Source organism: Peromyscus eremicus, chromosome 1 (genome assembly GCF_949786415.1).
Source record: "Peromyscus eremicus chromosome 1, PerEre_H2_v1, whole genome shotgun sequence".
Taxonomy (NCBI): domain Eukaryota; kingdom Metazoa; phylum Chordata; class Mammalia; order Rodentia; family Cricetidae; genus Peromyscus; species Peromyscus eremicus.
This window is the reverse complement of record NC_081416.1, coordinates 122936614-122962381: the sequence shown is the minus strand read 5'-3', so window position 1 is coordinate 122962381 and position 25768 is coordinate 122936614. Positions and strand designations below refer to the sequence as shown.

Here is a 25768-nt window from a genome sequence, read left to right as displayed (position 1 = left end):
TGGGATGCCTCATATATTGGGGTCGGACAACGGGCCTGCCTTCGTCTCTCTGATAAGTCAGAAAGTGGCCAAATTATTGGGGGTTAATTGGAAACCGCCCCCAGAGTTCAGGACAGGTAGAGCGAGCTAATAGGACAATTAAGGAGACTTTAACCAAATTAACGCTTGCAACTGGCACTAGAGATTGGGTGCTCCTACTTCCCTTGGCTCTTTACCGAGCCCGGAATACTCCTGGGCCGCACGGCCTAACCCCTTTTGAAATTCTATATGGGACCCCACCCCCAGTCGTGAAATTTCTCCATCCTGATATCTCATCTTTTGCCACCAGCCCCACTTTAGAGGCACATCTACAGGCCCTCCAGCTGGTGCAGAAGGAGATCTGGAAACCCTTGGCTAAAGCCTACCGAGAGCAGCTGGACGTGCTCATCGAGTTGTATCCAAAGATTGTTTACCATACACCAGAGGAGATTTACCCACACTTTGAGATGAGACCCTATCGGTATAAGAGAGAGCCGGCGTCTCTCACTCTGGCCCTATTATTGGGGGGGCTGACTATGGGAGGAATAGCAGCCGGGGTAGGGACAGGCACCACCGCCCTAATGGAAACCCAACAATTCAGACAGCTCCAAGCGGCCATGAATCAGGACATTCGGGACCTAGAGGAATCAGTAAGCGCCTTAGAAAAATCCCTGACCTCCCTCTCTGAAGTAGTGCTCCAGAACAGAAGGGGACTCGACATCCTATTCTTACAGGAGGGAGGGTTGTGTGCCGCCCTTAAAGAGGAATGTTGCTTCTATGCGGATCATACTGGGGTGGTAAGAGGTAGCATGGCTAAGTTGAGAAAACGATTAGAACAGAGACAAAAATTCTTTGAAGAGCAACAGGGATGGTTTGAAGGATGGTTCAGAAGGTCCCCCTGGCTCACCACCCTCATTTCCACCCTTCTGGGACCCCTTCTGATTCTATTACTCCTCCTGACGTTTGGGCCCTGTATCCTAAGTAGACTTGTCCAATTTATCAGGGAACGCGTCTCTATTGTTCAGACTTTGGTATTAACCCAGCAATACCAAAGGCTCAACCAGATGGAACTCGAGTCACGTCACCAATCTTCCCCATGAATGGAGGATTCCATTCCCGAGATAAGAAAATGGGGGAATGAAAGACCCCCAGCCTCCCCACCTAACATAGCTTAGCTTAGCTGTTTTTGAATAAAGCCTGAGAGGTACCGAGGAGTTCAGTTAGCCACCTGGCCCCAGAGCAAGGAACTAAAAGGTCAGAAAAAGGTCGGGAAAACACCCTGTACCCTAGACAAAAGCTAGGCGTAGGCGTGGCGAGCTCGAGGAGAAACCACGAGCTGACCTGGGTTTGAACCTGGCCTCATTCGAATCATCCAATCAGAACTGGCCTCATTTGCATCATCCAATCAAAACCCTGTAACCAGGCTTCTTGCTTCTGTGCCCGTGCCCGACCCTATAAAAACCCTCTGCTCCAGCCCGTGGGCGCGCCAGTCCCTTGAGCTTCTTGAGAGACTGTGTCGCCCCGGGTACCCGTGTTCCGGAATAAAGCCTCTTGCTGTTTGCATCTGATTCGTGGTCTCGGTGTGTTCCTTGGGCGAGGGTCTCTCCTGAGGGAAGACTGCCATCAGGGGGTCTTTCACTCTGTTAGTCTGTACATACCTGGGCTAACTTGAGATTCGATTCTTTGCTGTTTTAGTTCTGATGAGACATTCTCAATTTATCTTTTCTAAATTGTACCAAGACTTTCCTCAAATCTACATTCTCAGCCTGGCGGTGGTGGTGCACACCTTTAGTCCCAGCACTTGGGAGGCAGAGGCAGGCGGATCTCTGTGAGTTTGAGGCCAGCCTGGGCTACAGAGTGAGTTCTAGGAAAGGTTCCAGAGTTACACAGAGAAACCCTGTCTCAAAAAACTAAAAAAAAAAAAAAAAAAAAAATCTACATTCTCATCTTTCATATTTTTATTTTCAATTTTTTTAAAAAAATATTTGTTTTTATGTTAAATATTTGTATGAGGGAGTGGTGTGCACATGAGTACAGGTGCCCACAGAAGCCAGAGGCAACAAAGATTCCCTGGAGCTGGAGTTAGAGCCATGTGATTGGGTACTCGGAACCAAACTCATGCCCTCTGCAAAAGTAGCCCCTCATCTTGATCACTCAGCCATCTCTCCAGCCTCACTTTTAAATGTCTTTGCCGTGGATTTTTTTAATGTTTCTGTTCATGGATTTTTTTAATGTTTATGTTGTCCAATATATTTCTCTTTGTTATTTCTTAAGCAAATCTTTAACTGTGCTACTCCAATATTTTATTTTGTACTTTTCCTGTTTTACTCTCAACATTTTCAGTCACTTTGTTGACATATAACTTACATTCATCTGTAGATTTGATAAGTCACACGTTTCTATGAGCATCACCACAATCCAGACTGAGAATACACCATCATTCCGTGTGGCTGCCGTAAATCCCTGCTTTCCTGCTTCCATTCCAGCCCCCAAGAAACCATCCATGTCTAGAGGATTGGTCCTTTCTAAAACTTCCTATAAATGGAATCAGACAATTATGCAGTGGGTATGTTTGGCTTGTTTCACTTGGCACATGTTTTTGAAGTCTGTGTTGTTGATGTATCACTAGTTCTGTCCTTTGTGTTGACAAGTAATGGGTCCACCCTCTGTATCTGTGGATTCTACATCAAGGAACCATGGATGAAGAATGTTCTGAAACATTCATGTATATTGGGCATGTGCAAAATTATTTTCTTATCACTAGTTCCTAAAAGTATGCTACAACAACTACAGAAATGTAAAACACTGTCAACTTGAGTCGTACATGTGATAAGACAAAACCAGCCAGATCAGAGCCTCCCTGGAAAATGCTGGGCTTAATGCACACTCAGAAACTGGACCTGGATATAAGGGCCAGAACAGAGAACCATCGCTGATCTCCATTCATCTGGACCACCACGGTGTGCACACATTGTGGACCCTCTGAGTGTCTGAGCTAGACATAGGCAGAGGTTATAGAGTCCAAGCTCTACCTCTCACAAGTGAGGACTAGGAAAGGACAGAAGAGGAAGCTGACCACCCATGGGCACAGAGACGGAGCAATGTAAGGACTCAACCAAGTCCTCTGAATCCAGTATCAATGCCTCTGGCCTGCTCTCAGAACTAGATAAACTGGGAGGATGGTGGGGTGGGGAGAAACTTGGGAATGAAGGAGGCATCTGATATAGAAGGCACATGCTGCAGTCTGAAGTAAACACACAACACAAGGCAGACAAAGCCAAGGGATAAAAAGATACTGGATGCCACCTAGTCTGATGAACTTGTCCTTCATCCTACAGGCAGAGTCTTGATCTAGATTCTAGTTCAAATCCTGCCTCTGCCTCTTAGCTTTACCATCTAGTTCCAGTTAATTAACCCTGTTGTGCCTCAGTTCTCTCTAGAAGATGGGTTGACAACAGCTTTCTCATCACAGAGCTGATGTGCAGGATAACTGAGCAAGGATCTGCGAAGTGCTTAGAACAGATTGTTGGTGTTGAACACATCCTCAACATCAAGAAATGGTTTTGCACTGGCCAAAATCTCACCACTGGGGAAGCCATAGGCCTTGCTGGGAAGGATACTGCTGTTGTTTTGCTTAGTGGATATAATGTATCTATCGGATTGTATTTGTGTTTATGCTGCTGTCTGCTTTGGTCCAAGAGGCTTCTTCTGGCAGCAGGGAGCAAATGTTGCAGAGGCTCATGACTAGCCAAAGTGCTGAAAATTAGTGACTGTGGAATGCTCAGCCCTAAATGAGACACCTGTACCACTGCCTCCAAGGCTCAGGGAACATCACAGAACAGGGGGCAGAGAGACTGTAAGCTGCATAAAGGGTGTCGACTTCTGAGCGTGACATGATTGTTGCACTCAGGGCGTCACAGCAGCTGTGATTATCTGTACAAGACGGATCAAGACTGGATCCATCAACATGTAGTCACAGAGGAAGTGGAAGTAGGAAGACTATTTGAAAAGAGGACGGGATCAACGGGAATGGGTGGGAGGTAATAAAGGGTCATGGGAGTGTGAATGTAGTCAAACTGTATCATGATACATATGAAAAGCTCATAATGAAACCCATTATTATGTATAATTAATATATGCTAGTAAAACACTTTTAAAATTTTTTATGACAAGAGTCTCAAGGAAATCTATGTTTTAAGACCATTACTCTAGCCGGGCGGTGGTGCCACATGCCTTTAATCTCAGCACTCGGGAGGCAAAGCCAGGTGGATCTCTGTGTGTTCAAGGCCAGCCTGGTCTACAGAGCGAGATCCAGGACAGGCACCAAAACTACACAGAGAAACCCTGTCTCAAAAAACAAAAACAAAAAAAATCATTACTCTGGACAAAATCATCCTGGAGACAGGAAGAAAGGTGGAAATAATATTTTTATGCAGCTGGGATGGGCAGGAAGAGAAAAGGAAAGGAGAAACAGAATGGCTGGGTCTCCCACGGGGCTCTGCACCCATCCCTTTATGATCTAGAACATCTCTCCTTTATGCCATGCTTCTTATTGGAGCCCCAGAGATGAGGCTAACACAAACCATTTATTGTCCATGTATCCCTGGTGATTTTTGCATCCACTTCCTCTAGAGAATGCTTCCCAGAAGGCTCAGTGGGCTTTGAGAAAGATGGAAATGGAGAAAAAGAAAAAGAAATCCCCCCTAAATCCTACTCTGAATTTCCAAGTTCAGCCCCTGTCACCTGCTGTCACGACTTCAGTGTGTGACATACACAGGGCTTTGACCATCTCCTGGCCTGCTGGGCCTCCACCAAGGTCAAGGAAGCAACAAAAGACCCTGGGTCTGGAGAGCCAAGCTTGTGCCTGCCCTTGTTATCTGAGCCTTTAGCTTCCAGATAAAGCATCTGTGCGGCCACTTTACGGAAACATAAAAATTGCAATTAGCATCCCACACAAAGGAAGTAGGGAGTTCTCGGTGTGGCTCATAAACCTGGGGAGTTTATAGCTGAGAACAGAGGCTGAAAGGATGTCACAGCCTGCAGGCTTTCCGGGCAGTGCTTGAAGCAGGTCATAGGAGCTTCCCTGGGAATTTTCAGTTTTCACAGAGTTGATCACATCTCCACTTATCTGATGTGGACTTTAGACTAGAAACTTTGGGAGAAGGATGAGCACTTGACTTGATCTTGTGTGTTGAAGGCAGGTCAGTTACCAGGGAGAGTGGTAGCCAGACCACTGGCACTGATCTCTCCTGGCCTCTTTCCCTCCCTGATCTGCTTCCATGTTGCTGAAGTTTCTCTCACATCCTTGGCTCCTGTGTCTGCTTCCTGTTATCTCATGGCTTGAGTTCTATTTTCCTGGCCTTTAACTCTTTGGATGCTCAAAATTTCCTTCCCGCTGCCAACTCCAGAGCTCGAATAGCTTCTGATGTCTGGAGTAGTAGCCCCCACATTGGCCCCTAGGGAGGATTACTAGGAAAGGAAGAAATGAGAGCTCTATGGTCCCCGTGATCAACCGAGTTGTAGTTCTCTGAGCCAGGAAGTCCCCAAGACTCTCGTAAACCTTTCCCAGGTGTGCATGCTCATCAGCTGATGTCACACAGGAGACACCAGCCCCAAGCAGTTCCTGTGTTATGCTGGGCCCCTCCTTCTCAGGGTGACAGGGAGGAGAACTCACTAGGGCGCCTCTGTAGTGCTCACTCTCGAGTGTCACAGACTTTGCAGTTGAATACCTCTGAGACATGTCTACTAGACTCCAGCCTCCAGTGGCCTGGAGCCCTCCATGACGGGAACATAAAACATCCCTTCACTCCTTGATTTCTGTTTGACCTTGCTGACTCTCTCCAGTGGAGCACATACCTGTGTTGAGTCATGCAGGTATTGGTATCTGGGCCCATAGATTCTTGAAAACAGAAGATAGTTTTGAAAGTTAAGATAAGCATGGGTCTCTAGGGAAGTCACTTGGGTTTCAAGGATCTTAAACTGTGTGAAAATCCATTGAGTTGAGAGTAGTTTCTCAAACCGCCAGGAACAAGAACCACCACATGATAGCCAAACACTGAGATCTGCTCTTTCCAGTGTGGTCAAGTGGTTCAACTTACTTTAAGTTCTTTCTTTGGAGCAAACACAATTCAACTGAAGAAATTTTGCTGGCATTGTTACCATGGCCATTGCTGTCTTCCATTTCATAAAAGGCTGGCATGAGAAGGGAGGGGTCCCCTCCATAATGGTAGTTACAAGTGAGTCAGTCTCCATCCTTGGCTTTAGGTTTTAGGAAGAACACTCAGACACAAGACACCAAGGCACACACCCAGATCCAGAATGCAACGCCTTGTTTGGCATCTAGTAATGATAACCCAGTCCTGCACCCAGGTTCAGAGGAGGCTAGAGACACAAAACCTACAAGAAGTTCTGGCCACACCCTCAGACTGTAATAAACAATAACTACAATTAGCTTTCTGTATGCCCAGAACCCCTGTGCTGGTGACTGACTGTACAAAAGCCTGCTAAGCTGGGCCAAAGGTACTGAGTTAAGCTAAGGCCACCTGCTCACTAGGAGCTGGAGACACAGCTGTCTACTCTGGACCTTGAAGGAAGTGACTCTACTGTTTAAAGCTCTGCCTCTGCCTCCCTGTGTTCCATCCATGCCCATTCATCTCCATCAGATTTCTGGCACCAACCTTCCTCCCTCAGCAGCTTCTCTGGGACAGTAAAAGGAAGGCTATTGTGGGGAAAGGATGGTAGACTGCTGAGAAGAAGCTGAGTCCAAGGGTGGGGCACGAAGCAGACTTTAGGACATGTGGGACACCTCATATCCTCACCAATAACAAGTGATTCGCCATGGAACAGAAGAACCAAACCCTCTCCGTTTGCCTCCCTCTACCACAGTGGTCTGGGTCTGCCTTGAGGACCCATGCTCTTAGATGGAAGGTCTGTTGGTTTCCTGGGACTGCCATAACAATAGACCTAATCACCACAAACTGGATAGTGACTTGAAACAACAGAAATCTACTTTCCTGTAAATTGCTAGAAGTCAAAATCAGTGTGTTAGCAAGGCCACGTCCCTCTGAGACTGGGGGTAAGAATCCTGTCTGGCCTCGTCCAGCTCCCGGTAGTTACCACCATTCCTTGGCTTGTAGCCACATCACATCACTCAAATCCTTGCATTGTCATCACACAGCCCTCTACACGTGATTCTTTATTAAATCCCACCTCCCTTAATCTTACTCAAGATATCTTGCCCACATCTGGTACTCTCTCTTGCTCCTCATGCCCCTTACCTAGTTCATCCAGACCCTTGTCTCCAGTTCGCTATACAGTAGGAACTGACCTTCAGCAGCTGACCTGTCTTCTGCTTCCTGAACTCTGATGACCCAAATCAGGCTCCGAGACTCGCTCAGGCACTGATCATCTGGCAGGTCCATGATATAAGCTTGTCTCCACGTCCCAGCTCACGGCTACAGAAAACTGTATATGACAAACCCCAGAGCTCATGGTTTGTCTTGGATTAGTTCCACAAATCCACAAAACAAGCAGGAGAGGTAGTAACTCTTGCTCTCCCAGTGTACAGATAAGGGCAATGGGCCATAGAGAGTTAAATACCAGTCCCAAGGGCACACATCTACAGTGTACCAGCACTGGACTCCATCCTGAGCCTGTGAACATGCAGCCAGAGCTCCTGAAGCATGCCAGTTTCCCAAGAGAGTGGGACACACAGTCATGGAGACATTTGGAGCTTGGGGTGCCACATAAACTCAAAACTAAGTCCTAGAGCTCTAGTTTGAATGGATGTGTCTCTCCAAAATTCATATGTGGGGACACATCCCCTAGGATAATGGTTCTGAAGTGAGAAGAGATTACTCCCATCATTTTTCTCAAGAGTTCAGAGAGTTCACTAATCCTCCCATCTCTCCCATCATGCAAGAACACGAGATTGCTGCTTCTGCCACATGAGCACAGAATAACACAGCCTTATGTTGGAAGCAGATTCTCTCATCAGAGCCTGACTCTGAAGGCATTGTCATCTCGGGCTTCCTCCAGAACTGTGGAAAATAAACTTCTGTTGCTTATAAATTACTCAGACTTGGGTATTTTGTTATAGCAGGCACGAACAGAATAAAATACCTGGTGATGTACCTTCTTGTGGCCCTCTTAAGAACGGCATAATCATATGCTTCCTGAACCAACTCAAACCAGGTTGGTGGTGGAAAGTTGTTTTCCTGATTAGGGAAAGTCTTGTACTGACCTCTCTTTCTTTCTTTCTTTCTTTCTTTCTTTCTTTCTTTCTTTCTCTCTCTCTCTCTCTCTCTCTCTCTCTCTCTCTCTCTCTATATATATATATATATATATATATATATATATATATATATATATATATGTGTGTGTGTGTGTGTGTGTGTGTGTGTGTGTGTGTGTGTGTGTGTCTGTCTGTCTCTGTCTCTCTATCTCTCTCTCCTCCTTCCCTATAAAAGCAGCGTGGCTTCCAGCCTCCTTGCACAGCTTCAGACACGGGGTTTGTGGTGCTGAAGACAGTGCTCACCAACACATTAACTTGGTTGTTTCCAAGGAAACCGAGACTTGATTCAATCCACTCAGCACTGCTTTGTTTTCAAGCCTTATTTTCATTTTACCAAAGTTTTGCCCATCCCCAAAATCCTACACCACCTCTGTCTTTCCTGTGTTTGGACTTGGTGGAATGCCCCCACAGTTAGTTCCAGCACACAGTCTCAGAAATGGGCCAATAAGTCTGCCGTAATGGAAAGTGTTTGGTGTGGTTGGGAAGCAACTTAACATGTTCCCAACATGTATTAGAATCTTCCCATCCCCTGCCATTTTTTTAAAGCAAAGAAAGCCTCAAGCTCATGAAATTTAACAGGCAATCACCTAGAAAAGGAAGATGAACCTTGTTGTGGAATATTTATTTTAAGATGTGTTACATTTGTTTATGCTGTGGAATATTTGTTTAATGATGCAAAGATGTGCTGCATTCTTTTATGTTGCATTTGTTTAACTCTGTGAAGCTGTGTTCCTTTGCCTGCCTAAAACACCTGATTGGTCTAATAAAGAGCTGAATAGCCAGTAGCTAGGCAGAAAAAGGATAGGTGGGGGCTGGAGGGGAGAGAATAAATAGGGGGAGAAACCTGGGAGGAGAGATCAAGGAACGAGAAAAGAAGGAGAGAGGACACCAGGGGCCAGCCACCCAGCTGCATAGCCAGCCATGGACTAAGAAGTAAGGAAAGGTATACAGAATCGGAAAACATAAAAGCCCAGAGGCAAAAGATAGATGGGATAATTTAAGAAAAGCTGGCTAGAAATAAGCCAAGCTAAGGCCGGGTACTTATAAGTAATGATAAGCCTCTGTGTGTGTTTATTTGGGAGCTGGTGATTGGGCCCCCCCAAAAGATCCAAAGAGCAAAGAGCCAAAGAGTAATAACAACCAACTATGGAACCTGGTCATCTTCTCTTTTCTATGGTTACTTTGAATTTATAGAAGTCATATTATTTTGCTTTTGTGGTAGTAATTAAAGGCTAGGTGGCTCATTTTTTTATATGTATAGCTAAGTATAAGATGTGAATCCACTTCTTAATGATTAAGTAAATAACAGTGCATGTTTCCCCATATGGAAAAATCAAGAAAGCGGTGCACAGCAGACTCAGAAGTGGGAACCGTGTCCCGTGTTGTCCCACCTCTTAAGACTGGGAAACTCCCACAGCAACAGCAGCAAAGCCGTGGCCCCTACCCAATCTGACTCCAAACACCAGTCACTTAGAACAGCGACATGATTTTGCACTTTGCAAGGGGAAGAAATCCACCACAAGTTTTAGAAAACATAAACCATGGCATTACCCACCAAAGACCCCCACAAAGTTTACAAATTCTTTCACACAAATGAATCTACCCTGCCGCTCATCAGGCTGGGAACCAGAGACAAGACCAGCTGCAGAGCAAGAAGACACACGCTTTCTCCCTGGGGCCTGCAGCACCTTTGGATCTTCTGTGCTTCCCTGCTTCCTGAAAAGCCTTGATCTAGAAAATCAGAGACTATGAGAAGTCTTCGAGGTTGGAATCGCATCTGTAAGAATGAAGCATCTCACTCTCACTTGAAGTCTCATTGACACGTAACAGCAGCGTGGCTTCCAGCCTCCTTGCACAGCTTCAGACACGGGGTTTGTGGTGCTGATGGCAGTGCTCACAAACACCTTAACTTGGTTGTTTCCAAGGAAACCGAGACTTGATTCAATCCACTCAGCAATGCTTTGTTCTGAAGCCTTGTTTTCATTTTACCAAAGTTTTGCCCTTCCCCCAAATCCTACACCACCTCTGTCTTTCCTGTATTTGTGTTTGTTAGAATGCCCCCACAGTTCCAGCATGCAGTCTCTATCATAGCAATGGGGCAATAACTTTGACTTTATTGGGACATAGATCTGTCTCCAGTGATCTTGAGATGACTGAACCAAGGCTGTTTGTATTTAACTTCCATTAATCTGAACCTGTTTTTTTTTTTATGATTGTTTATCCCTTGAAATAAACAAGCAAGTAAATAGCAGTCCTCAAGCTATGCCAGAGAGACATTGTCAAGCTGTGACTTAAGTCTTCTATAGAAACCACCTGGTAATTGGAACCCACTTTCCTACACCACCATTAATGTTTGGGTATTTGTGAGTCTGTTTAGTTTCACTGAGGCCCTGATCAGTGCATTCTAAGGAATCACAGGGGCTCAAACTCCCCCAGATGTGCTTTGCTGCTTATGTTCTGTGCCAGCTTGGGACTGCATGCCTGTGATGAGGCAGCATCAGAGGCCAAGGACACAGCTCTCATTGAGTCAGCTTGATAAGAATCCTGTGGGTGAAGAGGGACCACAGCCTCTCTCCAGCCTCGTGGAGGAGGGTCTTTTAGTGTAATCACAGGGTTCTCTGAAAAGTGGAAGGATGGCAAGGCAGGACTCTGGCTCACTTCGCCATGGAGCCATCTGCTCTTCTGTCCCTGCTGCCCTGCAAGCATCTGCTCTCTGCTCACTCTGGGCTCTGCCTCTAGGCTAACCTAAGGCACAGGCCTAACCATGCAATGAGCTTTGGTCCAGTCTCTGTGAGCCTCAGAACTCAGTCCCCAAGACCAAAAACCAAAGTCACATTGGGGCCCTTCTTTCTTGGTCAAGTGTCCATGAAATACAAACAGAAAGAGCTGTGCCTCCCTTGGGCAGGGCTGTGGATTGGGAACAGACCAAAACAAGAAGAGGTGCATTCTAAATCCATTTCTATGTCAACTTTAATAACAGAGGATCAAAGAGATTCAAGTTTTATTCACATTATGTTTCCGTGTTGCAGATCTTAACAACTGTTTGACATTTTCAACCTTCAGGAGAAACTATCAATAGATCAGGGATATGGTTCAGCCACCACTAACTGAGTGGTTTGGATTGAATCTGGGATATGACTCTCAGACCATACCAGCAGGGGAGGGAGGGAGGGAGGGAGGGAGGGAGGGAGGGAAAGAGAGAGAGAGAGAGAGAGAGAGAGAGAGAGAGAGAGAGAGAGAGAGATTAGTACAAGACATTCCCCATCAGAAAAACAACTTTCAGCCACTGGCCTGGTATGAGTTGGTTCAGGAAGCATATAATTATACCACTGTTAAGTTATATTGTGTATTTGAAAGGTTATATTCCAAGGAAGAACCAGCAAACCATCAGGTATTGGGAAGGCTTCATCATCAGGCAGCCCCGCATCCATCCACAAGAACTTTCCAGCTCTCCAATTGAAGCAAATCCCTCTCTACACCCCAGTTTCTCATCTGAACAATAGGCAAGCATGACCTTGCCCAAAGTTGAACTTGAATATGATAGTGTAGTTTGTTCTCTCTTTAAACTCCAAACACATCAAAGACAGAGAGGCCTTGGAGAGCCTCAGTTCATGTTGAAGAGTCAACAGTTCTGTTGTGGGATGTTCTCTATGCTGTGAATGTGTTGTCTGATTGGTTAATAAATAAAGTGCTGATTGGCCAGTAGCCAGGTAGGAAGTATAGGCAGGACAAAGAGAGAGGAGAATTCTGGGAACAGGAAGGCTGAGTGAGGAGCCGCTGCCAGCCGCTGCCATGAGAAGCAGATGTTAAGATACTGGTAAGCCACGAGCCATGTGGCAACTTGTAGATTAATAGAAATGAGTTAATTTAAGATATAAGAACTAGATAGCAAAAAGCCTTCCACGGCCATACAGTTTATAAATAATATAAGCTTCTGAGTGAATATTTTATAAGTGGGCTGTGGAACTGTGGGGGGCTTGGCGGGACCCAGAGAGAAACTCTCCAGCTACACAGTTCAATCAAGACTTCTCTCACAGATCTTTCTTCCACCCTTAGTAGATTGTCCTCAAGGAAAATCCCAGAAGAGCACAGATCTCTCCTGAATAAAGTCTTTGATGTCAATGCATCATATCTGAGGGCTATAATTGATCATTTTAATTTGTCAAGATAAAGAAAGTGGGAGTCTTGGGCTGGAGAGATTTGGGGGGGTGGGGATGAAGAGTATTTGTTGCTCTTGCAGAGGACCAGATTTGGTTCCCAGCAACCACAAGGTGGTTCACAACCATCTGTAACTCCAGTTCCGTGCCCTCTTCTGACTTCTGTGGGCACTGCACACAGGTGGTACATATACATGCATGCAGGCAAACACTCATACACATAAAATAATTAAATATAGGAAAATAAATTTAAATGGGGCTGGAGAGATGGTTCATCAGATAAGAGTGCTTGTTATTCTTATGGAGGATCCAAGTTCATTCCCCAGCACCCATATCAGGCAGCTCACAGCACCTGTAACACCAGCTCCAGAGGACCCTGTGGCCTCTTCTGGCCTCTGCAGGCACCAGCACACAGGTGCACAGAGAGAGAGAGAGAGAGAGAGAGAGAGAGAGAGAGAGAGAGAGAGAGAGAGAGAGAGAGAAGAGAGAAGAGAGAGACTTTTAAATGCAGTGATTAAAGATTTTTAAAAGCAGTGATTGAAGATTTAACACGCAAGTTAGTGCTTTACCCTACTCTGTGTGGAGGACTTTTTGATACCACCACATCTGCTGTATCTTCTCATCCAGTTGCTTCACAATACCCACTGGTCCTCCAGCAGAATTCTCTGCAATCCCTGCCTGCTGAGTCATTGGCGAGACAGAGGTATCAAGACTGAATCTGCCTAGCAGCCCTCAAATCAGGGAGAGGGGAGTAGAACAGCTCCATTGTGTTTCCAGCAGGTTCCCTCTTTCCTAGTTAATGGGATTAGGTCACAGAGTGTCCAGAGATTTCACCAAACATTCTGGGTATGTCTTAGGGAAGAAGGTCTGAGGGAGATTAATCCTGGGATCCATAGACTGTGTAGAATAGATGCCTCATCCAATACAATCTAATGCAGGCTCAAGTAGCACAAAGGAATAAGAAGCCACACACACACACTCCACACACACAGTCCATGCACACAGTCCACACACACACAGCCCCCCCACACACAGTCCACACACACACACTCCACACACACAGTCCACACACACACAGTCCACACACACAGTCCATACACACACAGTCCACACCCACACAGCCCCTACACACACAGTCCACACACACAGTCCACACACACACAATCCACACACACAGTCCACACACACACACAGTCCCCCCCACACATGCCCCCCACAGTCCACACACACAGCCCACACACACATAGTCCATACACACACAGCCCCCCCACAGTCCACACACACAGTCCACACACACACACAGCCCCCACACACACAGTTCACACACACAGCCCCCCCACACACAGTCCACATACACACAGCCCCCACACACACAGTCCACACACACACAATCCACACACACAGTCCACACACACAGTCCACACACACAGTCCCCCACACACATGCCCCCCCACAGAACACACACAGCCCACACACACATAGTCCATACACACACAGCCCCCCACAGTCCACACACACAGTTCACACACACACACAGCCCACACACACACAGTTCACACACACACAGCCCCCACACACACAGTCCACACACACAGCCCACACACACAGTCCACACACACAGTTCACACACACAGCTCTACACACAGTCCACACACACAGCCCCACACACAGCCCACACATACACAGCCCCCACACACACAGCCCACACACAGCCACACACACACAGCTCCCACACACAGCCCCCACACACGCCCCCCCACATTCCACATATACACAGCCCACACACACAGTTCACACACACAGCTCTACACACAGTCCACACACACAGCCCCACACACAGTCCACACACACAGCCCCACACACAGTCCACACACACAGCCCACACATACACAGTCCACATACATACAACCCACACACACAGCCCACACACATAGCCCCCATACACACAGCACCCCCACAGTCCACATACACAGCCCCACACACAGTCCACACACACAGCCCCACACAGAGTCCACACACACACAGCCCACACACACACAGTCCACACACACACACACACAGCCCACACACACATAGCCCACATACACAGCCCACACACACAAAGTTCACACACACATAGCCCACATACACAACCCCACACACAGCCCACATACACAGTCTATAACCCCCACACACAAAGCCCCACATACGCAGTCCACACACACAGCCACACACAGTTCACACACACACACACATAGTCCATGCACACAGCCCCCTACAGACCCTCCACACACACACAGTTCATTCACAGCCTCCCCACACACAGCCCACACACACAGCCCCCTACAGCCGACACACACACACACACACACACACACACCCATACAGCCCACACACACAGTCTTCCCACACAGCACCCACACACACACACAGACACCCTTTCTAATAGGTGATCAGCCTTCTCCTGGTCTAGACTTGAACTCAGAATAGAACATCAGCTCTACTGGGTCTCCAGGCTATTGAACGCAGTGCTCAGCCTCCAAAATCACATGAATAAACTCTTTATAATGAATAGATATGTGTATACATACACTATAACATAGGTACATACACATACATAATGTAAGTATGTATCTACATATACAGAGGCCAACACTATAACAGGCACACACATGTATAATGTAAATATATGTCTGTGTATACAGAGACCAATACTATAACACAGGCACACACACATGTATAATGTAAGTATATATCTGTGTATACAGAGACCAACACTATAACAGGCACACACACATATATAATGCAAGTATATATCTGTGTATACAGAGAATGACACTATAACACAGGCGCACATACATATATAATGTAAGTATATATCTGTGTATACAGAGACCAACACTATAACATAGGCACACACACATGTATAATGTAAGTATATATCTGTGTATACAGAGAACGACACTATAACACAGGCGCACATACATATATAATGTAAGTATATATCTGTGTATACAGAGACCAACACTATAACATAGGCACACACACATATATAATGTAAGTATATATCTGTGTATACAGAGACCAACACTATAACATAGGCACACACACATGTATAATGTAAGTATATGTCTATGTATACAGAGACCAACACTATAACATAGGCACACACACATGTATAATGTAAGTATATATCTGTGTATACAGAGAACGCCACTATAACACAGGCGCACATACATATATAATGTAAGTATATATCTGTGTATACAGAGACCAACACTATAATATAGGCACACACACATATATAATGTGAGTATATATCTGTGTATACAGAGAACAACACTATAACACAGGCGCACATACATATATAATGTAAGTATATATCTGTGTATACAGAGACCAACACTATAACATAGGCACACACACATATATAATGTAAGTATATATCTGTGTATACAGAGGCCAACACTATAACATAGGCACACACACATGTATAATGTAAGTATATGTCTATGTATACAGAGGCCAACACTATAACAGGCACACACACATATATAATGTAAGTATATATCTGTGTATACAGAGAACAACATCATATGTACACACACACTTCCCAGCAGTCCCATCACTCCAGAGAACCCAGACCAATACCTCCAGCTTCTTCTGCTGTCTCACTTCCCCTCTCTCCCAGGGTCTCTTTACCACCCAAACAAACGCCTTGCACTTGAACCTTTGTCTCAAGGTCTGCCTCAGAGGACCCCAGACTTGGCAGCCTGACCACCTGTGTTCCCAACCACCTCTCCCTTGCCATCTTTTCATGCCAGCTTCCTGTGGAGTACAAGGTAGCTATAGACATTTGGAGAATGAGACACAGAAGAACCACACTGGATGGAAGGTGCTTGAATACGCTTTTTAAACCCTTGTTAATAAGAAAATGAAAAGAAAGAAAGAATAAGATTCTATTGTTCCAACCTTCTCTCCATCTCAAACAGGGTGGCAATACCTGCTCATTGCCTTACAACCATAGGGAATCAATGACCCTGAAGCGTTAAGCATACTTACTAAGCCCAGTCTAATTATTTCCTCTAAAGCACTGTGTCTACAATATTTTAGCTTTCCTTTCCCCTATTCAAACAAGTATGAAAATCTGCCCGACGATATCCAGAGGGGTTTCAGGCCAAGGACAGAGAACACTTTTTTTTTTTTTTTTTACGTGTGTGTTCCAGAAGCCCAAGGCCTGCTAGAAAGAGATTCTGAGCATGAACTGAGTGTCTTAAGGATAGAAGGAAAGAGGTGACGTCACTCAGAATACATAGAGATTCCCCTGTGCTAGGGAAGAAGAGCAGAAGCAAGGTCTGGAGCCAGCACATCTCTAAGGTGATTCACTTCTCCTTCACCTCTCCAGGAGCTAGCTGCAGGGGATGCCAAGACCAGAAGGACCGTGCAGCAAGCGACAGCTCAATTCTCAGTGGTAACCTGAGAAGGACTGACAAGGCCAACCCTCTGTTAAGATGGTAAGGAAGTCTAGGTGGTAGGTCTAAGCTCCTTTAAAGCATAAGACTAAAAACTCATCCACAGCCAGGCGGTGGTGGTGCACGCCTTTAATCCCAGCACTTGGGAGGCAGAGCCAGGTGGATCTCTGTGAGTTCGAGGCCAGCCTGGTCTACAGAGTGAGATCCAGGACAGGCACAAAAACTCATTCACAGCTCAATACTAGCTTCACTTAAGCATTTGGAGACCTGGATAGAAGAGAGTTCACCATCTAACTAACTGGGACAATGGCTGATAACCAACTTGTAGACTCATGTATACTCATGGATTGAGTTATGAATCTCAGAAGCTTCCCAGACATCAAATGAGATGATTCAGACCAAAGATGTAGTTCTATGACACATTTACTGATGAGCAGAGAAGACTCAGAGGTCAAGTGCCTCACCAATAATCCTGCAGTCATGACAGATTGACATTCAGATCCACATCTGACTGATTTTGGTGCGTGGGTGGCTTCCCCTTTGCTCACCATCCTCTAGGCCCACAAAGAACAAGCCTAGCACGAGTCTGAGAATGACTCTGTACTTTAATCCCTGCTCCCCGCTGAAGCTTGCCAGGAAGAATTAGTTATGTCTTGCCATTCAGTGTGAATGTTCTCCGGAGCCAATTGCTACATCTGCTAGAGTTCTAAGTAGCTTCCACGGAAACCAGTCCTATTCATCATACCTTAAGGAGACACAGTAATCTCCTATAGGCACATATTAATTATCCCATTAGAAACAAGCTAGAGTTAATTATAGTGCCTTCCTAGTTTAAAGGAGAAAAAAAGAGGGGGGGAACGGGCCTGCAGCCAAAGAAGGCTCAACTCTACATTCCAAGATGAGAAATGTATGTCCTTGTCTGTGAGCTGCCTCTTTTCTGGAAAGCAGAAAGTTTGACAAGTCAACATCTCAGACCTTGCCACCAACCCAGAAAGTCTCTCTAGGCATCGCCTGTGGCATATCTCTCTTTAAGGAAAGGCCCTGGGCCACTAGAAAGAAGTACCCATCAATTATTAAGAAAGTTTATATCAAGGAGGAAGGAAAACTGCATGTCATTTTCCTGGCATTTAAATGTTTTCATTATTTATTACTAGCATCCTTCTATTTAGAGGAGACTAATCTAAGCCAATGCTTTACAAAAAAAACAGCAACAGCAACAACAACCATACATACACACATACAACACACACACACACACACACACACACACACACACACACACACACACACACACACACACAGAGGCAGGTCACAGTAGCCCATGCACAGAATCCCATCGCTTGGGAAATAGAGACAGGAGGATCAGGAGTTTAGCATCACCTCAGCTGCACAGCCAGTTGAAAGACCAGCATGGGATACAGAGGATCTTTCTCAAGAAAAGTCAGGGAACAGATCAACTGAAGAGCCAAAGAGATAAGAAAAAGAGTCTCCTGCAAAGCCAGGCAGTGTGTACTCACCACTAGCATCCCTGTGAAGATTTTTTTCCCCTCTGCTTTAAGTATACCAAGAAACAGCATATTGAAGCATGCTGTACTCCTGAAACACAGCAGCCCTGAGGTTTACCTTTCAGTTTCTTAAAATAAATACGACATCAACTAAATCTCATCCTTGGTCTTTCTCGGTAGCTCCTGCCCGTGTCTGAGCATTAGCCAATGTCTTCAAAGTAAAATGTGTTCGGTCTCCTGCAGTCACTCAGAAGCACTGCTGGAGAAAACTACATTTCCTCCATTGCAAAGACCATGCATAAGTCTGATACTCTAAAGATAGCTCAGTAGTCTTTCTTCCCCAAGAACGAAATAGAAGAAGTGTTTGACAATTATCCTTTCTCACGTGACTAGAATGTTGTGCTTTGCAGGATCATAGAAGATAAAATCCACAAACTTTCTCCCACCACCTGTCCAGTTGTCCCCAAACCTTGGGATGTGTTACAGTCAGTTTGGAAGCTTCGTGGAGTCTGATTTTGAATACATCTTCCCTGGGTGAGTCTGATGGGGAGAGCCCCTTTTAAAAACTCTCACCTGATTTTATAAATAGATACAAATGAGAACTGAACTAAATTCATTTTTAAAAGGAACTTACCGATGGCTGGAGAGTTGGCAAGCAGTTAAAAGCACTTGTTCTTGCCAAAGACCTGGGTTTGATTTCCAGCACCCATATGGCAGCTCACAACCATCTGGAACTCTAGTTCCAGGAGATCTGATGCCCTCTTTTGACCTCTGCAGGCACCAGGCATGAATGTGGTACACATACATATAAAATAATGAAATCAATTAATCTAAAATAAATGGAACTTACTGTCTTCCATAGTGGAAACATTAAGTGAATAAGCATAACAAAGAACTTGGGTTTTAATTCACACTGGGTTGGGTCCCAAATCATTCATTTCTTGCCTTGGATAATTTTCTACCTCTGGACTTTAGTTTAATGGAAATTTGGGGTTAAAACCAACTTGGGGACTATGGGATGGTTCAGCAGAAGGTAAGAAGGCTTGTTATAAGCTCGACTCCCACAAATTGTCCTCTGATCCCCACACATACACCCTAGCATGTTGTGCGTGCATGCACACACACACACATTGTGATAATATGAGACATTGTCACTCAATAAATGTTAGCTCTCCTTCCCCTTCCTTTCGCCTTTTCTCTACTGTAAATTTTTCACGAGATTCTGTCAACTATCAAAATCTTGGACCCAGTTTGTTTCTCTCTGATACTAACACCTCCACCCACATTATCATCCCTATATTTATTCAGCATCTCATTACTTAAATATTAAGCTTGGAGGGAGATGAGAAAAAAATAGCATTTTAAGAGCAAGCAACATCGTTTCTATCAAGAAGTTCTTCTGTTTTTCCCTGGAGAAGATTTCGGAATGTCACTCAGAGCAACAGATATCCGAGAACAAGAGTTAGCAAAAACAATAACAAAGAGGAAAGGCAGAAGAAACCGTTCTGCATTTGGAGTGGACTGGACACACTTGGCGTAAGAGAAGGAAGTGGGGAACCAGGACGGCCGTACTGTGGGCAAGAAGATTCTTACAGCAGCGATCATAGCAGGGGGGAATCAGCAGAAGTGAGAAGTCAGGAGAGGACCTCTGAAAGCACCCGTGAAGAAGGAAAACTCTCAGGTCTTCCATGTTGTGTCAAATGAACGCATGTAGACATACCCATAGAGCTCCGGGGTCCCACTAACATCCAGCCTGTACTGTATTCCTGCAAAAGCCACCTGGCATTTCTTTGTTGCTCTGTATTATGCCTCTTCTCTTGAATGCTGAAGGACCCTTGCATGGGCATTGTGGGACCCTACGTGCTTCGCCGCCAATGTCTGTTAAAGGGTAACACTCTTTCAAACATAAACGTTTGAGGATACCACTTTCATCTCCCAATGTGATGTGCTATAAATCCCTGTCTTAGCTACTTCTCTCATTACTGTGACAAAAATACCTGTCAAAGGTAGTTTAAGGAGAGAAATATTCCTTTGGGCTCTTGGGTGTGAAAGTACGGTCCATCATGGCAGGGAAGACATGGTAACAGAAGCAGAAGGCAGCTGGTCACTTTGGGTCCACAGTCAGGAAGCAGAGATGAATGCTGTTGCTCAGCTCCCTCATTCAGTCCAGACTCCCAGACCATGACACAGTGCTACCCACATGCAAGATGTTTCAGTGAACTCAGTCTAGAAACTCCCTCGAAGACATGCTCAGAGGTTTGTCTCCCGGGCAACTCTTGGTCCTGTCAAGCTGACAATATTAACCATCACATTCTCTAAGCAGAAAAATAAGATGTCAAAGTGTGACTCAAGTCCAGAAAGTTCTACTCAACAATGGAACCCTTTGGAAAAGAAATAATGCTGTAGCGTGCACTGGGTATTGAGCACATACCTTGCCAGGGAACAAGCTAAGTGTGTTACTCACGTTCTCCCATCCCCTCATCACCAAAGGCCCCGGAGGTGGTTGGTATTCCTACTGTTGTTCTAATAAGCTAAACGAGGCTCACAGGATTTGGCCATTTTGTCATTGTCTCCACAGTGGTAAGTGGCAAAGCCAACCTTCAAAGCAGGGCCTATCTGCTCTCTTCATGAGGCCACCTGACAGACTCTCCTGTCACGTGGATCAGGACTAGGTTGGAACAGCACACTACACTGCCATGAGCTCCTGAAAAGTCCAGGTCTTCCTGAACAACAGCACACAATAGACCTTGGGTGACATCAGCTGAAGATCAGGAAAAACATCTAGCCCTGGCTGCCAACAACCAGAATTTGGCAACAACAGCTCCACTTGGGCTACACACCAGGATCCTACCAAAACTGGAGTTTCTCATGCCTCAGCACAGGTCTTGCTGAAGGTTGCAAGTAGTCTGAGGGAGTGTAAGTGTGTATGTACTTATTCATGTAAGTACACACATGTATATAGGTGCATGTTATGCACATCTGTGTGAAGACCAGAGGTCAATGCTGGGCATTCTTCCTTGATCACTCTCTATCTTTAGCTTTTGAGACAGACTCTCTCACTGAACCTCAAACTCATCTGTTTAACTAGGCTGCTTGGACAATGAGCTTCAGAGTTCCACCTGTCTCCACCGCCACCCTAATGCTGGGGTTAGGTGCACAGTGACACCCTAGTTTTTGTTTGTTTGTTTGAGTTTGGGTTTCTTTGTTTTATATGTGGATACTGGATCCCAACTCACGGCCTCATGCTTGAACAGCAAGCACTTTACCAACTGAGTCACTGCCCCCTCCCCCCCAACCATCTCCCCAGTCCCCACAGCCTGCAGTTCCAGATGAGGGCATTAAGAAAGTGTGATTCTCTGCCATTCCACGGTGCAAACTCCACCCTAGAGCTTACTGCACTTCCAGCTTCCCTCACAATAATCGTTCTATTTTAAGAGAACTTGGGGGAAATGTGGCTAATCTCAGAGTTAGCATATGTTCAACTGAGACAGCGGGGAATTCTGCACCGTTCCTGTGGCCGTAAGAAAGCAGAGTTCTATCACTCCAGATGTCAACTCTCAGCAAGGCTACAATTAATGAGGGACCCGGCCTATTGTGCTTAATACAAAGTGATAAGCGGTCGCTGAAGCACGGCAAAAACATGTGAGGGCAAGTACAAGCACACCTTTGGCAGACGGAGATGTTTTTGTGGCATAAGCGTATCAGGTACAAGCCCCCAAGTCAATTCTAATTGGTCCACGAAGTCCAGTGTGGAAAGAGATGGACAGCAGTTCTCTTCTCCATGCTGTTGTAGAAGGGCAAAGAAAGTGGACCGTAAGGAGCTGTTCCTTAAATTACAAGCTGGTGACAGACACCCAGGGCATGAGCTAGTACCTGCTAAAGAACTAGCTCCAGCCAGAAATGTGTGAGAACTCAACCACAGGACCTCCATAAACCAATACACAGGAGAGACATGTGCCCAGTTAAAGCCTCCTTTGAGGAGAAATCTCTCTCCTATTTACTAAGAATTCCAGACAGTTGGACTAAGGACAGGGTCTCACTACACAGCCTTGGCTGACCTAGACACAATGTAGCCACTATGTAGACCAGGCTAGCTTCAAGCTCACTGCAGAGATCTATCTGCCTGCCTCTGCCTCTGGGATCAGCAGCAGGTGCCGCCACACCCCAAGTCTGTCTATAACTGCCCTTAAGAAAACTATCACCGGTGGTGGTGGCGCACGCCTTTAATCCCAGCACTCAGGAGGCAGAGGCAGGCAGATCTCCGTGAGTTCGAGGCCAGCCTGGGCTACAGAGTGAGTTCCAGGACAGGCTCCAAAGCTACACAGAGAAACCCTGTCTTGAAAAAAAAAGAAAGAAAGAAAGAAAGAAAGAAAGAAAGAAAGAAAGAAAGAAAGAAAGAAAGAAAGAAAGAAAGAAAAAAAGAAAACCATCATCAGCATATCAATGGTCAGGAAATGTTTATCAAAAGCTGGGTGAACATCAGTTCAGAAATGCTTCCAGGGACCTTGCTGCCATGGTGGTGGTGGCTGCAACTCAGCTCTTGAAAGGTTTTCAAATGATACAGTTTGATATATTAGAAGATGTGGTAATATTTTGTCTATGCTCTAACAAATCAAGCTTGTCCAAAGATCGGAGGGCAGAGCTAGCCACTAGTTAACCATAGAGGCCAGGCAGTATTGGCACACACCTTTAATCCCAGCACTTGAGAGGAAAAAGCAGGAAGATCAGGAGTTCAAGGCCACCCTGGGCTACACGAGATTGAATCTGTTTAAAAAAGAAACAGAGCCAGGTGGTAAAGGCTCTTGGGACCTCATGTCTTTGATTCCAGTACTTGGGAGGTACACACCTTTAATCCTAGCACTAGGGAGGTGGAGATAGGAAGTGATATGGCTGGGCAGAGAAAGGAATATAAGGTGGGAGGAGACAGGCCCCCTTTCATGCTGAGGAATCATGGAGGTTAGAGGTGGTTGTGGTTTGCTCCTTTGTCTCTCTGATCTTTCAGCATTTACCCTGATATCTGGCTCTGAGTTTTTATTATTAAGACCAATTAGAATTCACACTACATCTGGCACTCAACTAGGTCCTGAAAGTTATAAGTAGTTTTAATTCCTTGTGCTTCTCTAGATAAATGTTTGTGAATCTCAAGTTCTGGTACAGTTATAGTAATAATCATTAAGGTTTTCTTCAAGAAGTTATAAATTATTTTTTTTAATCAAAGAAGGTAAATAACGTGTTCATGGAAATCTGTCAGGACCTAGAAATTGCTGCTTCTTCTGCCCTGGCCTGAGCACAGCAGAGGGGATCTGTTGCAGTCATGTCTGCCTGGATTGCAGCTCTAGCTGCTTCATATGGTTCAAGTTCAGGGTTCAAATCGGACTCTGACAGTAAGGGCAGTCCGTGTCCCCGCCAGTCACCAACTCTCTCATGCATTTGACCAAATCGCCTTCAGCCAATCCCTCTCAACAGTGGCAGTGGACTCGGCTCTGAAGGTGGCAGTTAAGGATGATTTGGAAACTGGAGTTCACTTTGACCCTGCTGTCAAAGAAGTTCAATATAATCCTACCTATGAGACCATGTTTGCTCCTGAGTCTGGACCAGAAAATCCCTTTAGAACACAGCAAATGGCTACTCCTAGAAATATGCTTTCTGGATATGCCAAGACAGTGCATATCAATGACCTCCTGTTTGAACAGCAAAGAAGAACATTTGCCACATATGACTACTCACTGGACCCTTCACTAGATAATCATCAAGTGTCTGCTAAATATATTAGTTCTGTGGAAGAAGCTGAAAAGAATCAAGGTGTAACTGTATTCAAAACTGGTCAGAAGAAAAACAGAAAAAAGGAAAAAGTTCAAAGAAAATGATGCATCTAATATTGATGGTTTCTTAGGACCGTGGGCAAAATATGTGGATGAAAAGATGTAGCCAAACCTTCAGAAGAAGAACAAAAAGAGTTGGATAAAATCACAGTGAAGAGGCAGGAAAAAAGGCAGACAGGAAGAGAGGAGACCTGAAGAGGAGAAGACAAACTTAAAAGCATTAAAGAAATGTACCACTACCAAGGCAGGTCCTGCCTTCACACACCTCAGGATGTTGATGTTTATCTACGGTCGTCTGTGCCACCTGAAAAATGTTATCTTCTCAAAAAACGAATTCATGTGTGGTCTGGACACACACAGGGTGTCAGTGTGATCAGGTTGTTTCCTCTTTCTGGACATTGGTTGCTGTCTGGTTCCATGGACTGTAAAATTAAGAGACTGACGCTGTCTGAGAACATGTATTGGTCACAGTAAAGCTGTGAGGCACATCTGCTTCAACACTACAGGAATACAGTTCTTCAGTGTGGCCTATGACAGGTACCTGAAATTCTGGGACACAAAGACGGGACAGTGTACATCAAGATTTAGAAACTGAAAAGTAGCCTATTGTGTCAAGTTCAATCCTGATGAAGACAAACAAAATCTCTTTGTGGCTGGGATGTCTGACAAAAAGATAGTGCAGTGGGGCTTTCGAAGTGGAGAGACAGTTCAGGAATATGATCGGCATTGGGGAGCTGTCAATACTATAGTTTTTGTCGATGAGAATTGAAGCTCTGTGAGCACATCTGATGATAAGAACCTAAGAGTTTGGGAATGGGATATCCCTGTGGATTTTAAGTGCATAGTAAAGTCCAGTATGCACTCAATGCCTGCGGTGACTTTGTCTCCCAATGGGAAATGGCTAGCAGGCCAGTCAATGGATAACCAAATCTTAATTTTTGGAGTACAGAACAGATTCAGATTAAATAAGAAGGAAAATTTCAAGGGCTATATGGTAGCAGGCTATGCTTGTCAGGTAGACTTCTCACCATGTGACTTCAAGTCTATGTGACTTGGGGAGATGGAAAGGAAAATTAAATCCTTTGAGACTGGAAGACCACCAAGCTCTACAGTCGGTTTAAAGCCCACGATGAAGTGTGCATAGGTGCAGCCTGGCACCCACATGAAACGTCCAAGGTCATCACGTGTGGTTGGGATGACCTCATTAAACTGCGGGATTATTGGAATTAGTCCTTTCACAATCTGGGATCATTTTTGATCCAATGTCATATTTAACTATTTAATTATTAAAAAGTATTGGATGACCATTTGACTTATAGATAATCTTTTCATATATGGCCTTATGAAGTTGACCCATGGTTTTTGTTAAGAGCATTGTAAATTTGCCTCATATAAATTCATTGGCAACTTCATTTTGCTCTTTATAGATGTTATTTATATGAAGAATGACAGCTGGCTCTATTTGACAAATAGTTATGTTGGCAGGCAGTTTGCATTTATCCCTGAGATGTCACTGAAAGGA

The 25768-nt window shown here is 45.1% G+C and overlaps 1 protein-coding gene and 1 pseudogene across 1 annotated transcript in view; one reads left to right on the top strand and one right to left on the bottom strand.

The window, feature by feature from the left end:
- The window catches only part of Sv2b (synaptic vesicle glycoprotein 2B), a 202794-nt gene that overhangs the window by 134279 nt on the left and 42747 nt on the right, over positions 1–25768 (bottom strand). The window lies entirely within an intron of this gene.
- Positions 23739–24619, top strand: LOC131916893 (pre-mRNA-processing factor 17-like; annotated as a pseudogene).